At 44.3% G+C, this 17,227-nt stretch overlaps 1 protein-coding gene across 1 annotated transcript in view; it reads left to right on the top strand.

Moving 5' to 3' along the window:
* The window catches only part of TCTE1 (t-complex-associated-testis-expressed 1), a 196,656-nt gene that overhangs the window by 91,803 nt on the left and 87,626 nt on the right, over positions 1 to 17,227 (top strand). The gene's annotated exons all lie outside the window — the stretch shown is intronic.

Raw genomic sequence — 17,227 nt, forward strand, 5'->3', positions numbered from 1 at the left:
TGTTTTGGTGACCTTGACAGTTTTGAGGAATCCTGGGCAGGTGTTTTGCAAAATGTCCCTCAGGTGAGATTTGTCTGTTTTTCTCATGATTAGACTGGAGTTTTGGGGTTGGGGGGAAAGAAACCAAAGAAGTAAAAAGCCATTCCTGTTGACGCTGACCTTGATCAGCTGCCTGAAGTTGTGTTTGTCAGGTTTCTCTACCATAAAGTTACTCTTTCCTCCCACTTTTCATACTGCCCTCCTTGGAAGGAAGTCACTAGGTGCTGCCCACACTTAAGGGGTGGGCAATCACCTTTGACGTACTCTCATCGTTGTGTTCTTTGTTTTTGCCATTATTTTGAGCATTTCCTTACTTTCTGGCACAAGACGCGTTGGGCTCATCTTATACCTTTCCTGCACCAGCCCTAGAATCAGACATTTCTCCCACAAGCCCCAGTTCTGTTTATTGGTGAATGGTATTAGAAACCAAGTACTGGGCACTTGGTGTGCTCATTGCTACTGGAGTGTTGTGGCTTTGGGCCCTCTCAGCCTGCAGAGGAAGGAAATGCGTGTGTGTATACTGACCCCAGTATACACACATATCTATAAATATATTGTATGTAATCATCTGTATCTATGTTAAGCTAAACGTGAATTCATATTGATATCTCCAAGTCTGATCTATGACCACATGGATCATCTAGCCTCTTTTCCTGGCTTATCTGTAATATTCCCAAGATAATAATTTTTTTTTTTAGAAAAAAGGAGGGTGTAGGGGCACCTGGGTGACTCAGTCAGTTGTGCGTCCGACTTCTGCTCAGGTCATGATCTCGAGGTCTGTGAGTTTGGGCTCCGCGTCGGGCTCCGTGCTGACAGCTCAGGGCCTGGAGCCTGCTTCGGATTCTGGGTCTCCCTCTTTCTCTGCCCCTCCCCCACTCATGCTCTGTCTCTCTGTCAAAAATAAATAAACATTAAAAAAAATTTTAAGAAAAAAAGGAGGGTGCAGACTGATGAGTATACCAGGCCACCTTTTGTGCAAAGAGGGTAGAGAAATAAAATATGTTTGGGGTCACCTGGGTGGCTCAGTCAGTTAAACATCCGACTCTTGGTTTCGGCTCAGGTCATGATCTCAACGGTTTGTGAGTTCGAGCCCCACATCTGGCTCCGTGCTGACGGCTCAGAGTCTGGAGCCTGCTTCGGATCCTATGTCTCCCTCTCTCTCTGTCCCACCCCTGCTCATGTTCTGTCTCTCTTCGTCTTTCAAAATTGAATACATGTTAAGAAAAAAAAATTTTTTAATGGTTAAGATGGGAAAGTTTATATTCTGTTGAAACCATCATTTAAAAAATGTACAAAAAAGTTACCATGTTCATTTTGCTTTACTGTTTTCCACTCAGCATATTTTCAGAATCTTATAGCCGTGGCTGTGTGGTGTCCAGTCCACTGCTCCTGTTATGTGGTAGTCCATTGTTTTTCTAGCACATTCTATTTTTTAAATTGAGAAATAATTGACATATGACATTATATTATATTAGTTTATATACATTATAAACATTATATTAGTTTACATACAAATATGATTCCATTTTTTTTTCTTGTGTTGAGAACTTTTAAGAACTCTTTGGGCAGGGCACCTGGATGGCTCAGCAAGTGCAACATCTGACTCTTGATCTTAGTGTTGTGACTTTGCCCCACGTTGGGTGTAGAGATTACTTAAAAATGAAATCTTAAAAAAAAAAAAGAACTATTCTCCTAACAACTTTCAAACATACAACCGTATTATTAACTATAGTCACAAGGCTGTACATTACATCCCCATGACATATTTATTTTATAACTGGAAATTTATACCTTTTGACCCTCTTCACCCATTTTGCACACACCCCCATCCCCACCAATCTGTTCTTTATATGTATGAGTTAGATTTTTTGCTTTTGGCTTTGTTTTTGTTTTTTGTTTTTTTAAGATTCTACACATAAGTGAGATCATACATATTTGTCTGTCTTTGTCTGACTTATTTTACTCAGTATAATGCCCTCAAAGCCCATCCATGTTGTTGCAAACGGCAAGATTTCTGGCCCACTTTAGACCCCGCTTTCTCAGAAACCAGAAGACAAAGCTATGGTGCTATTCTGAGGGACTGGAGAAGTCGGGCTGAGGGGGTTCCTCTCATGTGGCCTCATTCTTGCAGAAAAACTGGAAGCCGTGGAGGGGGGCCTGAAGGAAATGGGGGCAGCAGCTGCAGAGAATGGCAGTTAGTCATCAAGATGTGAAATCTAGATTGCCACATGGCCTCGATCAAGGTCACCCAGCCTGAGCTGTGCAGGTTGCAGGCAGCACGGGCCAGGGCCCTTCCCCAGCCAAACCCTACCACCCGGTTCCGTGCACAGAGGAAGCTAGCCACAATGAAGGCCAGGGGAGAAGATCAGAAAGTGTAGTTACAGATCCTTGAGAGACAGCAAGGACAAAGTGGGAATGACCTTCCAGGGCATTAGGCTGAGAGAGCAGGCAAATGAAGTTGAGCTGGGATCAAGTCCAAAGGGACTGGAGAAACAGGGGGCGGGATGCAGATTTGGCAGGGGGCAGGCCAGACAGGCCTGGCTGTAGCTGGGGGGGCACTTCTGTTTCAGAGTCTGGATGTGGGAGAATGTGACGCATGCACGCTTGCGTATGTGTTAGACGCGTGTGTTCATTAGATGCATTTATCACATGTATGCTAATTCATTTCACTTCTCGAATGCTAGGCAGCCGCCATGTGGTGCAACTCTGGGCGTGCACCACACCATCTAGGTGAATGACACTCCCTCTGATTGGTCGGCACACAAACTACAGGTGGGGCTCCTTCATCTAAATGTGATGAGGATGATGAGTTTACCCCCCGGGGAGCGCTCACTGCTCACCAAGCGCTGAGCACACTTTGATCCCTGTTGTCCACCGGACACGCCCTGAGAGGTAGCCAGGGGCACCCCTGTTAAAAAGAAAACCACGGGCCCCTCATGGAGTCACTTAGGTTAAGGCCCCACATCAGCAAACCAAGACTAATACCTGACTTAACTGCAGTTTCAACCCCTCCCAGGAATGTGACCTTTAATCAGTCAACCTGGAATTTCTTGGGCAGCGCTAGGAAATGTACAGATAGACTGCTTCCGTTCCCTTTGCCTGAAACAATACACTGCTAATAATTTCCCTTTCCTGCTTCCTCTCTCTGCCTTTGCAAACCTTTCTTTTTCTACAGCTGGACGGAGCTTTTTTCTGTTTGCTGGGTGGGACGCTGCCTGATTCATAAATTATTCAATAAAGCCAGTTCGATCTTTCCAACCACTCAGTTGAATTTTGGTTGTTTAACAGATTTGGCGGCCGCGGCAGACCCCGAAGAAGACTGTGGATAGGCGTGGTAGCTGCGAACCCCTTTTTGAGTTCACTGTCTTTCTCACCGTTTCCCAGGGCTGTGGGTAAGTCCCTCTCAGTTGGGAACCGGGCTTTCTTTGCGATGATGAGATCAGATGAGTTCCTGATCTAACTGGCTTCCCGGTCCAGGGCTTAGTGGGTCAGTTTGAGATGGCAAGCTGAGGCTGGAGCCCTTGGTTCAGTCTTCAGTTCCCAGTGGTTTGGAACTGCTCGCCCGAGAGGGAGACTGAGGTCTGCCTGTGGAGTCCACACTGGAATTGCTGGCACTGTGCAGTCTTCTATGGGCTGGTCCACAGTGATTTCTAAACCCTCGTTCTTGGTTCTGTCCTCAGATTCCACGCGGGGAGCTGCTGGTGGCAGCTGTGTTTCTCCATTTGTATGGAATCAGTCTGCAGTCCCCATCCTTTGAGGTCGGGTTGACCTTTCCCCAGCCCCTAGTTCTTTGGGTACTGCTGCGGCCACGGTTGGTTTCCTTGGTTTCTGTGGCTTTCTGTTAGTGTACCCACAAGGTAAGGTGTAATTGCTGATGGGGATCTTGGAAGCCAAAAAGCCACAAAAATTGGTGGTCATGGGTTCAGCATTTAAGAGTTGTTAGAGTGTGAAGAGTGCCACCTGACCCAAAGACGCCCGTGTTAGGATAAGTTGGCCACAGAATGGGTTAGATTGACACTAAGTCATCTACCAACCTCAAGAAAATTTTCGCGCGGGGCATCTGGGTGGCTCTGTCTGTTAAGTGTCCGACTTTGGCTCAGGTCACAATCTCAGGGTTCGTGAGTTTGAGTCCCGTGTCAGGCTCTCTGCTGTCAGCACAGAGCCTGCTTCAGATCCTCTCCCGCCCCCCCCATCCCCCTCCCCCTCCCCCCCCCATCTCTCTCTCTCAAAAATAAATAAACATTTAGGGTGCCTGAGTGGCTCAGTCAGCTAAGCATCCAGCTCTTGATTTTGTCTCCAGTCATGATCTCATGGTTTGTGGGTTCGAGTCCCGCAGTGGGCTCCGTGCTGATGCGCGGCGTCGGCTGGAGATTCTCTCTCTCTCCTCTGTCTCTGCCCCTCCCCCACTCTCTATCTCAAAATAAATAATAAATAAACAAGTAAATAAACATTTAAAAAAAGAGACAATTTCTGTGCAATGAGGTGAAACACTGAAACACCACACAAACCCAATTCCATGTGCATCTTTCTTAGGTATTAATCTGGCTTCGAGAAACCCAGAAGCTTAATGAAAAAAACAAACAAACAATAAAAGTAAGTAAATAAATAATAAAGATGGGATCCTTAATTCTTACAGAGTCAAGTGTACCACCTTCCAGCGCACCTGCTTATTTTATGTCTAAGAACTTCGGTTCTGGAAGCTATAGATATTTACACAAATGGCAAAATCTTACTAAGCTTGATTTGCGTTCTGAGGAACTTGGCTTCATAAACGTCAGGTGGCGATCCCCAAAATAAGGCCAAAGTGAGTTGTACTTCATTTACAGCTAGATCTGGCTGGACAGAAATGTAGGTTAAACTCCTTTACCAGCCCTCAGGGGAATTACAGTGGCCATTAGGAAGAATGTTCCAATCAGATAAGATCATTTAAGAAGTACACGTAAAAACAAAGGCTTCAAAATTGCAAAACCAGCTTTATTGAAACTTTCGGTGCAAAAAAGCTGATAAAAAATTACGAAGACACAGAAGTAATACAAACGACTGTAAGACTGTCCTAATTCTTACTGCCTCCCCCTCCCTCTATCCTTTACTCAGATTCCTTCTAGTTATCCTCTGTCTGAATTGCCTTTACACTACATGACTGGAGACAAAAGTCCACCGGTTTAATCACTTTACAGACACCACCATATCTGTTGTCAAAGGAGCCCCCCCTACCCCCCTTGAGCCTCTCCCAGAGCTGATGCGACTCTGTGGAAATCTTCTGGTAAGCTGCTACATTGTTCCCTGACACAGCCAAAGGAAAACTAAAATTAAAAGCCAAACAAAGCCTTGCCAAATTCTAGTAAATATCAGAGCTATACTCTCTCCACTTTAAGCCCCACTCAGAACCTTAGGATGGGATCCTGGAAAAACTGATGGAAGCTGGCTAGAAGGCTGTTTCCTGTCAGTGAAATGTACCCACGAAGAAAGAAACTAACAAACATTTCACCATAGGTGGGTGGATATGTCAGTCCTCCACATTCAGGCTACAGCCCAGTTCTTCAGAAGAGGGATTAAAGGCAACTGTCCTTATCTTACAAATCTTTACAAAACTAGACTTGCAGCTCTAAAGGCAATTCAAAGTTCACCTATTTCTTTACTAATTCCCAAACCTCCCCTATCTCAAGCGGCTTGTAAATGATTGACTTTACAAAGCCAAAGTCCTTCTTGGAGGAATTTGCATTCTCTTCCTGGGACTTTGAGATAAAAATATTAAAAGTACAAACTTCAGGAAAGCCATTCTTTCCCCCTCTTTAAAAAATTTTTTTAATAATGTCTTGGGGTGCCTAGGTGGCTCAGTCGGTTAAGCATCCGACTTCAGCTCAGGTCATGATCTCGCAGTTTGTGGGTTCGAGCCCCACGTCGGGCTCTGTGCTGACAGCTCAGAGCCTGGAGCCTGCTTCCAATTCTGTGTCTCCCTCTCTCTGTGTCCCTCCCCTGCTCATGTTCTATCTCTCTGTGTCTCTCAATAATAAATAAACATTAAAAAATTTTTTTTAGAAATTAATAATGTCTTAATTCTAGAAGTCTGTATGTTTTAATTCCCTTCACTTATTTTGCCTAAAGTAATTCTTACCAGAAGTAGAATGAAAGGGAGAAAGGCAATTAGAAGTTTTTTAATTTAATTAAAAAAACTTTTTTATTTGAGAGACAGCCATCTGGAGAGAGAGAGAGAGAGAGAGAGAGAGAGAGAGAGAGAATCTTAAGCAGATTCCATAGTCAGCTTGGAGCCTGATGAGGGGCTTGATCCCACAACCATAAGATCACGACCTGAGCCAAAATCAAGAGTCAGAAGCTGAACTGACTTAGCCACCCAGGCACCACAGGCCATTTGAAATTTACATGAATGGGGGCACTTGGGTGGTTCAGTCAGTTAAATGTCTGACTTTGGCTCAGGTCATGATCTCGCAGTTTGTGAGTTCAAGCCCCACACTGGGCTCTCTGCTGTCAGCACAGAGCCCGCTTCAGATCCTCTGTCTCCCTCTTTCTCTGCCCCTCCCCCTTGTTGCTCTGTCTCTCTCTCTCTCTCAAAAATAAATGTTAAAAAAAAGAAACTTAGACGAATGAAAAGTCATGTGTTTTCTTCCACAAATATTAGTAGAAAAATCTTTAGCAATCTGAGCAAGTCACCTGAACTTATTTCATCTGCCAGAAAAAGTTTGGATCTAACTGTTCTTTTATAAACTAGTGGGTTTTGTATTTTCATGCCTGTCTCGTGGCTAAAAATTTTAAAACGATAATTGTAAAGTCTCTGTTTATATGTTTATTGTAGATAGGTGACATTTTCTACTTCTGTGTGGAATTGCTAGAATTAATTTGCGAAGGCTTCTATTTAACTGGCTTAAAAATAAACACTTATAAATGAAATATTTCTAAATTTCAGAAGTATAATAGAAGCTAATCCAAGTGCTTTTCAGGTTCACATGCTCTGGGAAGATATTTTAGTATTAAAGCTAGTTTAAGGTTGTTAGTTTAATTAAAATAAACATGTCTTTGAAGTTATTAGCATTAAATATAATACTTTTATCCTACCCTGGTTTGCTAATCGAGGAAGGTCACGTTATCTCTGTTACAAAATTTGTCAACAAGAAAAATACCTTGGGACAATAGTTGATTTTATCTAATGTCTCATAAAGTTTTTGTGGGTAATCTAAACATAATTGTTAAGAAAAAATAAATTGAGTAGATATAAATAAGATAAAAAAATCTTAGGTAAACTTTTAAAATAATTTCCTCACGGGGCGCCTGGCTGGCTCTGTCGGAAGAGCATGTGACTCTTGATCTCAGGGTTGTGAGTTCGAGCCCCACACTGGGAGAAGAGATTACTTAAAAAAAAAAAAAAATTTCCTGAAATCTTTTAAACATCTTTTTTGTTTTGTTTTCAAAGTAGGCTCCACACCCAGCTTGGGGCTTGACCCTGAGAACAAGATTTGCATAGCCTACCGACTGAGCCAGGCAGACACCCCTTCCTCAAGTCTTTTTGGTAACCTGAAATCTTAAAGTTTTGCCAAGTGATGAGTTAAGTTAAATTCAAAGAATATCTAGATCATTTCCAAATAAGATAAAATGCTGAAACATTAATTACTGAACACAGGCTTCTCCTTTTTTTTTTTTTTTTTTTTTTGCTTCCTTTTACAGACAAGCTAAAAATAATTGTCTCTATTAATAAACATGGTTTATGCCATGGTGAGAAATTTTCTATAAAAAAGCATATTCTGAGGCTCCCAGGTGGCTCAGTCGGTTAAGTGTTCAACTTCGGCTGAAGTCATGATCTTGTGGTCTGTGAGTTTGAGCCCTGCATCGGGCTCTGGGCTGACAGCTGGGAGCCTGGAGCCTGCTTCAGATTCTGTGTCTCCCTCTCTCTCTGCCCCTCCCCTGTTCATGCTCTGTCTCTCTCTGTCCCAAAAATAAATAAACGTTAAAAAAAAATTAAAAAAAAAGATAATATTACAAAATTACTATATTTCTGTCTACAAAAATGCATTTCCATTAACTTCTTTTACTGAAAGCACACATCCTGTTCTCGCATTACTTTTTGTAATATAGTAATTTTGTTCTAAAATAGGGGTACTTAAAGAGGAAAATAGAGGACAAAATCTGAATGTAAAACAGAAAGAGTTGTAGAAGATTTGTGGAAAGGGAAATTTTCAAAAGGAATTTTAATATGTGATCAAATTGGCTAAGATTAAAATGAACTTATTTAAAAATGAGATTTAGGGGTGCCTGGGTGGCTCAGGTGGTTAAGCACCCGACTTCAGCTCAGGTCATGATCTCACGGTTCATGAGTTCAAGCCCCGAATCAGGCTTTCTGCTGTCAGCGCAGAGCCCATTCTGGATCCTCTGTCTCCCTCTCTCTGACCCTCCCCTGCTCTCTCTCTCTCTCTGAAAAATAAATAAACATTTAAAAAAATAAGCTTTAGTATCAAAAGTAAACAGCTGCAAAATTAGAAGTTAGCTTTTCTTGCTGTCAAAAGGACAAAGTTTTCTCAGGGCATCTGGTCAGCTCAGTGGGAAGAGCATGTGACTCTTGATCTTGGGGTCATGGGTTTAAGCCCCACATTGGATGTAGAGATTACTTAAAAAAAAAAAAAAAATATATATATATATATATATTTTATATATATATGTATATATATAAACTTAAAATACATATATATATAAACTTAAAAAAAGAATATTTTTTCTAGATTATTGACCTGTTCTTAAGAAGACATTATAAACAAAGGTTTTTCTTCACCTTTAATGTAATCTGCCTAGAAATGCAAAGATTGTATGCTTGCCTTTATTGAGTCTCTGATTACTTAGGAAAAAAAAAAACCTGGAATCTTTTTAATGCTAAAAGAGTTGAAATTTTTAATAACTATTTTAACTTTCTGTATTTGCTTGCAAAGTCTTTACTTCTTGCTTTGGTTAAATGGATAACTAAGTATTGTGAAAGTGACCCATGATTCTATTTGCCCAAGTGTTTTAAAACCTTTTTGATTGATTGATTTTGAGAGAGAAAGTGGGTGAGCATGAGAGGAGGAGAGACAGAGGGAGGGAGAGAATCTTAAGCAGCCTCTACGCTCAGGACTGTGAGATCATGACCTGAGCCGCAATCAAGAGTCGGATGCCTAACTGACTGAGCCACCCAGGTGCCCCAACCTTTTTGATATTTTTGATGAGCTTCCCCCAAATCAAATCCTAAATAGTCTTTTTGACCTTGAACTACCTTTGAGTTATTCCAGACATTTCCCGGAACATCTCAAAGGATTTGTTCTCTCTCCTTATAAAAAGGGAGATATCAAACTTAATTAGGCTTATCTGATATATTAAATTACACGGGGAGCATTGTCAAATAAGAAATAATACTGATGTGGGAAACAAAAGGCAAAGGAAATGCAGATAAAATTCAGTTTCCTTATAACCAGCTGCCCAATGACAAATACTTGAGGCAGGCAGAGAATAACATTCTTCCAGGAACTCCCAACTATCTTATTGTTAATGCTTTGCCAGAGGGAAAAACAACCTTAGCTTGACAATAGCTAGGCCTCCAGGATCTTGTGGGTCTTCTTAGCACATGAAAGTCCTTTTGGAAACTTCCCCCTTGCTTTTACCTCCCCCAGCTCCCAACTATCGAATTAGTCACTCCTCACAATCCCAGTGCAACTCTTTCTGCCCAGAGGTCCTGTCCCTGTGCTTTAAGAAAGCCACCCTTTTGCACCAAAGGCTTCTCAAGAATTCTTTCTTGGGGCGCCTGGGTGGCTCAGTAGGTTAAGTGTCCAACTTCGGCGCAGGTCACGATCTCATGGTTCACAAGCTCGAGCCCCGTACCGCTTTGGATCCTCTGTCCCTCTCTGTCCCTGCTCCTCTCCCCGCTTCTCCAAAGTAAATAAACATTTGGGCACCTGGGTGGCTCAGAGGTTAAATGTCCAACTCTAGATCTCGGCTCAGGTCATGATCTCATGTGTCATGAGTTCAAGCCCCACATCAGGCTCTACAAGGATAGTGCAGACCCTGCTTGGGATTCTCTCTCCCCTCTCTCTCTGCCCCTACTGGGCTCATACTCTCTCAATCTCTCTCTCCCTCTCAATAAATAAATAAACGTTTAAAACAAACAAACATTAACGAAAAGCATTCTTTCTTGGCCATTGGCTTCGAACCTCAACATGTCAAACTGCATTGGTACTAAGCCTTCTTTATATTATGCCTGTATATGTTATGCCCAGAATTCGCGATCCCCAAAGACCACCAGGGAGCCGGGTCCGATGCAAAAGCAAAGAGCCTTTATTCGAGCTAGCTCCAGCTCAATCCCCTACCTGTACCTACGCAGCGGTGAGATGCCGGAGAGAGCCAGCGAGTTTCAAAAGCACAAAGGTTTTGGGGCGCCTGGGTGGCTCAGTCAGTTAAGCGTCCCACTTCGGCTCAGGTCATGATCTCGCAGTCCGTGAGTTCGAGCCCCGCGTCAGGCTCTGGGCTGATGGCTCAGAGCCTGGAGCCTGTTTCTGATTCTGTGTCTCCCTCTCTCTCTGCCCCTCCCCCGTTCATGCTCTGTCTCTCTCTGTCTCAAAAATAAATAAACGTTAAAAACAAAAGCACAAAGGTTTTATAGGAGTCTAGGGGCAGTTGGTGAGATAATGGTTGTGGCCTTAGCTGATTGGCTGGGGAAGGGTCGTGGCCTCAGCCGATTGGCTGGGGAAGGGTCGTGGCCTCAGCCGATTGGCTGGGGAAGGGTCAGAGTCCCGTTAGGCAGGTTGCTGGATGGGTTTTGATCGGGGAGTTTGAACGGGTGAGCGGGAGATTACTCAAGGGGAGGAGGCGTGGTCTGAGGTTTCTGCAATTTTCCTGGAAAGGGGGCCATGTTGGGGACATAGTCACTCAAGGTGGAGGACACAGAACAAGATGGAGTTGGCCAGTGTAGGTCCGCTCTTTCATATACGTGTTCTGGAAAACTTGTAAAATTCCTGGCAATCTGATGTGTCCTAATATAATGTCGACACTTGTAATTCTAATTACTGTCTTAAAATGTATGTCGCAAGAATACCCAAGTTTCTTTGTTAATTGCATTACAATGAACTCTCATCAGATCTTTTTACCCAGGTCATGTTTAAGTCCTTTATCATTTACAGGCAGTTATTGTTTTACTCAGATACTTTTATAGAAGCTTCCTGTAAGCGAGTTTCATCTTCAGAGAAATTCACGGAAAGGAGTCTGCCAAGTACCATCGAACTCACACATTGCAAGATCACGACCTTAGCCAAAATTGAGAGTCACATGCTCTACCGACTGAGCCACACCGGAGCCCGTAGAATACAGATTTCTGGTAACTTTCTGATCATACAACTGGACTGGTGAGAACAAAGCCTGCTCTTGAATCTCCTTGGAAGGGACTATAGCAGGCCCTCCTCACTAGTCAGATGGCAGCCAAACCACAGCGCCTTAAACCTTGGATGTGCACCTTGGAGCTGGAGAAGGCTCCCCCTGGCATCTGGTCCTGTGCAAGTGCTGGAGACATCCAAGAGGCCAGATCGTGAGACCTCACACTTTAACTGATACGAAACCCTTTCTTTTTTCTTTCTTTCACAATGGCACTGGCCTGGAAAGATGACCCCCCTCATTGGTGTGAAGGAGGATAACCTTTGCCTTTCGGCCTGCTGGATTCGTCATCCCAGACTCCTATCTGTCCACATTCACAGCGCCACCTTAGTGGAAGTGGTTTGTGACCGGATGGGGTTTGTCCCTTGTCTTTGGTGGTCATCACTCTCCTTGGGTCTACAAATGTCTAGAGAGCTGGTGCAAGATATGATTTGAAGTGGGGTTCGGGAACTAACGGTCAAGAAAGAATTCTTGAGACGGTTTTGATGCAAAAAAAAAAAAAAAAAATGTGGTTTTTATTAAAGCCCAGAGACAGGATCTATGGGCAGAAAGAGCTGCACCAGGATTGTGAGGAGTGATTGGTTAGATACGTTTTAAGTGGGGTTAAGTGGGGAAGGGCGGAAGAAACAAAGGAAGTTTCCAGAAGGATTTTCTTTTCTTTTCTTTTCTTTTTTTTAAATTAAATCTGCTCTTGCTTTATTTTATATATTTAGGGTGTAACACAATGCCTGGTATATACTGTTGCATTTTTTTTTTAATTTTTTTTTTAACGTTTATTTATTTTTGAGACAGAGAGAGACAGAGCATGAACAGGGGAGGGTCAGAGAGAGAGGGAGACACAGAATCTGAAACAGGCTCCAGGCTCTGAGCTGTCAGCACAGAGCCCGACGCGGGGCTCGAACTCACGGACTGCGAGATCATGACCTGAGCCGAAGTCGGATGCTTAACCGACTGAGCCACCCAGGCGCCCCTGTTGCATTTTTTTTTAATATATGAAGTTTATTGTCAGATTGGTTTCCATACAACACCCAGTGCTCATCCCAAAAGGTGCCCTCCTCAATACCCATCCCCCACCCTCCCCTCCCTCCCACCCCCCATCAACCCTCAGTTTGTTCTCAGTTTTTAAGAGTCTCTTATGCTTTGGCTGTCTCCCACTCTAACCTCTTTTTTTTCCCCTTCCCCTCCCCCATGGGTTTCTGTTAAGTTTCTCAGGTTCCACATAAGAGTGAAACCATATGGTATCTGTCTTTCTCTGTATGGCTTATTTCACTTAGCATCACACTCTCCAGTTCCATCCACGTTGCTACAAAGGGCCATATTTCATTCTTTCTCATTGCCACGTAGTACTCCATTGTGTATATAAACCACAATTTCTTTATCCATTCATCAGTTGATGGACATTTAGGCTCTTTCCATAATTTGGCTATTGTTGAGAGTGCTGCTATAAACATTGGGGTACAAGTGCCCTTATGCATCAGTACTCCTGTATCCCTTGGGTAAATTCCTAGCAGTGCTATTGCTGGGTCATAGGGTAGGTCTATTTTTAATTTTTTAAGGAACCTTCACATCCAGAAGGATTTTCTTATGTTAAAGAAGAGTCACAGGATCCTGGAGGCCTAGCTATTGTCGACTAAGTCCGTTTTTCCCTCTAGCAAGGCATTAGCGTTAAGACAGTTGTGGGGGCGCTTGGTTGGCTCAGTGGGTGGAGAGGTGACATTCCACTCGCCATCTCGGGGTTGTGAGTTCAAACACCACATTGGATGTAGAGATTACTTCAAAATAAAATCTTTTTAAAAAATATAACAAGACATTCCTGGAGGAATGTCACACTCTGCCGGCCTCAAGTATTTGTCAATGGGCTGCAGGATATAAGGAAATTGAATTTTATCTTCATTTCCTTTGGTCTTTGTTCTCCCCATCAGTGCACAGCCGGGCAATGCTTCTTAGGTTATCTCACTGTGTCCCCAACTTGTCACAAGTGAAATAAGACATCTCACTGGTTGACTCCCCTGGATTTACATCATTGAGTTAGTTAGAAAAGGCACCCTACCAGGGGTGCCTGGGTGGCTCAGTCAGTTGAGCGTCCAACTCTTTTTTTTTTTTTTTTAATATTTTTATTTATGTATTTATGTATTTTTTTCTTTTTTTTAAATTTTATTTTTTTCAAGTTTATTTATTTATCTTGAGAGCGAGACCATGGGAGAGGGGCAGAGAGAGGGAGAGAGAGAGAACTCCAAGCAGGCTCCGCACTGTCAGTGCAGAGCCTGATGCAGGGCTCAAACTCACAAACCGCGAGATCATGACCTGAATCGAAGTTGGACGCTCAACCGACTGAGCCACCCAGGTGCCCCTGTTTTTATTTATTTTTTGAGACAGAAATAGAGAAGAGCATGTGCAGGGGAAGGGCAGAGAGAGAGGGAGACACAGAATCTGAAGCAGGCTCCAGGTTCCGAGCTGTCAGCCCAGAGCCCGACGCAGGGCTCGAACTTGTGAACCGCGAGATCATGACCTGGGCCGAAGTCAGACACCCAACTGACTGAGTCAGGTAGGCATCCTGTGCATCTGACTCTTGATTTCACCTCAGATCTCAGATTTCAGATTTCAGCTCAGATCAGATTTCAGCTGGATCGTGGGATGGAGCCCTGCATCAGGTTCTGTGCTGAGTGCTGAGCGTAGACCCTGCTTGAGATCATCTCTCTCTCTCTCTCTCTCTCTCTCTCTCTCTCTTCCTCTGCCCCTTTCCCCCGCTCACTTTCTCTCTAAAATAAAAAATTTAAAAGAAAGAAAGAAAGAAGGAAAGAAAGAGAGAGAAGGAAAGAAAGAAAGAAAGAAGGAGAGAGAAGGAAAGAAAGAAATGAAAGAAAGGAAAAGGAAGAAAAGGAAGAAAGAAAAGAAAGAAAGGAATAAAGAAAAGACCTATCAGGAGGGATTCACAACTCAGGGTTTGCTTCCTTTAGCAGAGCCATACTTACCTGGTTAGGAGGAAATATAGATAAGAATATGATCAGAAACCTCTCCTTAACTCTTAAAGATATTGTAGAATCTGTCCCTCAGACAATAGCTGGCCAACAAAGATCCTTAAACTCTGCAGTAAAGCTGTCCTCGATAACAGGATAGCCCTGATTATCTTTTAGCTGAGCAAGGAGGTGTCTGTGCTGTGGCCAATGCCATCCGCTGTACCTGGATTAACACTTCTGGGGAGGCTGAAACTCAGTTGCACGAGCTCGCTGCCCTAGCCACAGGGCTTAAAACAGTGACTCCTTCAGCAGAGTCTTACTTTGACTTATTTGGGTCTTGGAAACCATGGCTCTGAAGTGCGCGGCAGACACTGGGGATTATCCTGTTTGTGCTCATCACGATAATCTCCGTGGTGCCTTGTACTCTCTCAAAAGCTTTAAATGCGTGTTCACAGCTGTACTTCACCAAGTGCACGATCTCCCGAAGACTGGACTGTCAGAAAAAGAGCAAAGAGGATGAACTGACTTAAAAATGGTGAACCTTGGGGCTCCTGGTAGGCGTGATATCCATGCCATGGAACATGCAACTGTTGATGTCAGGGTTGTGAGTTTGAACCCCACGCTGGGTATCGAGATTACTTTATTTATTTAAAAAAATTTTTTTTCAATGTTTGTTTATTTTTGAGAGACAGAGAGAGAGCGCGAGTAGGGAAGGGGCAGAGAGAGAGGGAGACACAGAATCCAAAGCAGGCTCCAGGCTCTGAGCTGTCAGCACAGAGCCCGACGTGGGGCACGAACCCCCCAACCGTGAGATCATGACCTGGGCCGAAGTCGGATGTCCAACCGACTGAGCCACCCAGGTGCCCCTAGAGATGACTTTAAAAAAAAAAACCCATGAACCTGAAGTTGTAACTTGTGACTACCTTAGTCACGGAATGTCTTAAATTTCGATCACGTCTCTCAGTTAAGCTTAGAATCGAATCAAAAAGGAGAAATGTCTAAAAAGAAGGGCACTGGGGTGGCTCAGTAGGTCGAGGATCTGACTCTTGATTTCAGCTCGGGTTATGATCCCAGGGTCGTGGGATGGAGCCCCAAGCTGGGCTCCACGCTCAGCATGGAACCTGCTTAAGATTCTCTGTCAGTCAATCCCTCTCTCTCTCTCTCTCTCTCTCCCTCTGCCCTTCTCTGCTTGTGCACTCTTTCCCTTTCTTAAAAAAAAAAAAAAAAAAAAAAAAAGAAAGAAAGAAAAGAAAAAAAAAAAAAGAAATTGCTAAAAAAAAAAGAAAATCCCCAGGCCCCACATGGATCATGGAGTCACTTATGTCAAGGCCCCATACCAGGAAACCAAGACTTCATACCTAACCTAACTGTAGTTTTAACCCTCCTAGGGATGTGACCCTTAACCAGTCAATCTGGGATTACCTGCAGCACTAGAACATTTACGGATAGACTCCTTCTGTTCCCCCTTAGGGAGGTGACCTTACCTAAAACAATACACTCTTTGCTAATAATTTCCTTCCGCTGCCCCACCCCCTGCCCTTACAAACCTGTTTCTACAGCTGGACAGAGCTTTTTTCTGTTCGCTAAGTGGGATGCTGCCCGATTCATGAATTGTTCAGTCAAGCCAATTTGATCTTTTCAGTTACTCAGATAAATTTTTGTCATTTCACATCCTTAACCCACAGGTGAGAAAAAGGGGACTTTCAGAGAAGTAAAATAACTTGCCCCGAAGCCACCCAGACAGAAGTTGGCGGCATCTCGCACCAGGGCAAGGAACAACAGGTGGGGTCAGCGTCTTGCCGGGCTTCCCAGAACCCAGTGGGACTGCCCAGGGCCTCTCTAAAGCTCAAAGGACCTGCTAGTTTTGGGGCTTCCCCGAACAATCCCTGCCCTGCCCCCCAGGAACCTTAGAGAGCAGCTCTGTGGAAAAAAGGAGGCAGAAAGTGGTGTGGAGGAACTACTGGTCTTTAAGAGGTTCTTCAAGAGAGTGTGACTTTCTCTTAGACAAGGCTTGCAGAGGGCAGGAGGAGGAAGAGGGAGGTGGCTGGCGGAAATGATTCCTGGGAAGAGCGGGGGCGGCAGATGAGGGAGAGGGCGGCTTACTTAGTTTAGTCTTTGAGGCCACAAAGGAGACAGGCGGCAGGGGAGATTGGAAATCCAGCCCCCCACTAAGCATAAGAGGGGTGGGTGGGTGTCGTGCAAATGGAAGGGAGCCACCACGGACCACTGCTGTAGGAAGGAACTTGAAATCAGCCACCAGCCGGGAAGACAGGACGAAAGGGCACACAGACACAAGAAGGATCTAGAGGCATGTAAGGTGGACAGGTCCCTAAGCTAAAGGGATTTGGAAGCTGCCTCTGTCCAAGAGGTTAAAGAGCTCACATGCACAGGCCCGGGTGTCCAGCCCAGAGAGACCAGAGGGGAAGCCAGGGAAAGATCTGGAAGGATGGGCGATGTGCAGCTGAGGGGCTGCTGCAGATGGTCTGGACTTCTCGCTGCAGCAAGAGGCTGGAGACTAGGGGAGAGGGCACCTGGGGCAGAGACTCCAAGGTCAAGAACAGGTCAAGGGTCCCTTGAGCCTTCCTGTGAGGGCAGTGGCTCAGCAGTAGCAAGTGTCTAACAACACAAATGATTTGAATCAGAGCACGTTTCACGCAGGAAGGAGCTCATCTGTTGCCACAATCTTCACCCCTCCCCGCCTCGCACCCAGGAGGGTCACTTCATTTCTATGACCGGCTGGCTCACGTGGATGCCAGATTTTTGGCCTTTGAGACACCTGCAATGCCACCTTTGGAGACCCCAGGTTGGGGGAGGGGACGAGAGAGGAGGCTGGCGTC

The sequence above is a fragment of the Panthera pardus genome, unplaced genomic scaffold (genome assembly GCF_024362965.1).
Source record: "Panthera pardus isolate Hobbes unplaced genomic scaffold, ASM2436296v1 HiC_scaffold_17, whole genome shotgun sequence".
Taxonomy (NCBI): Eukaryota; Metazoa; Chordata; class Mammalia; order Carnivora; family Felidae; genus Panthera; species Panthera pardus.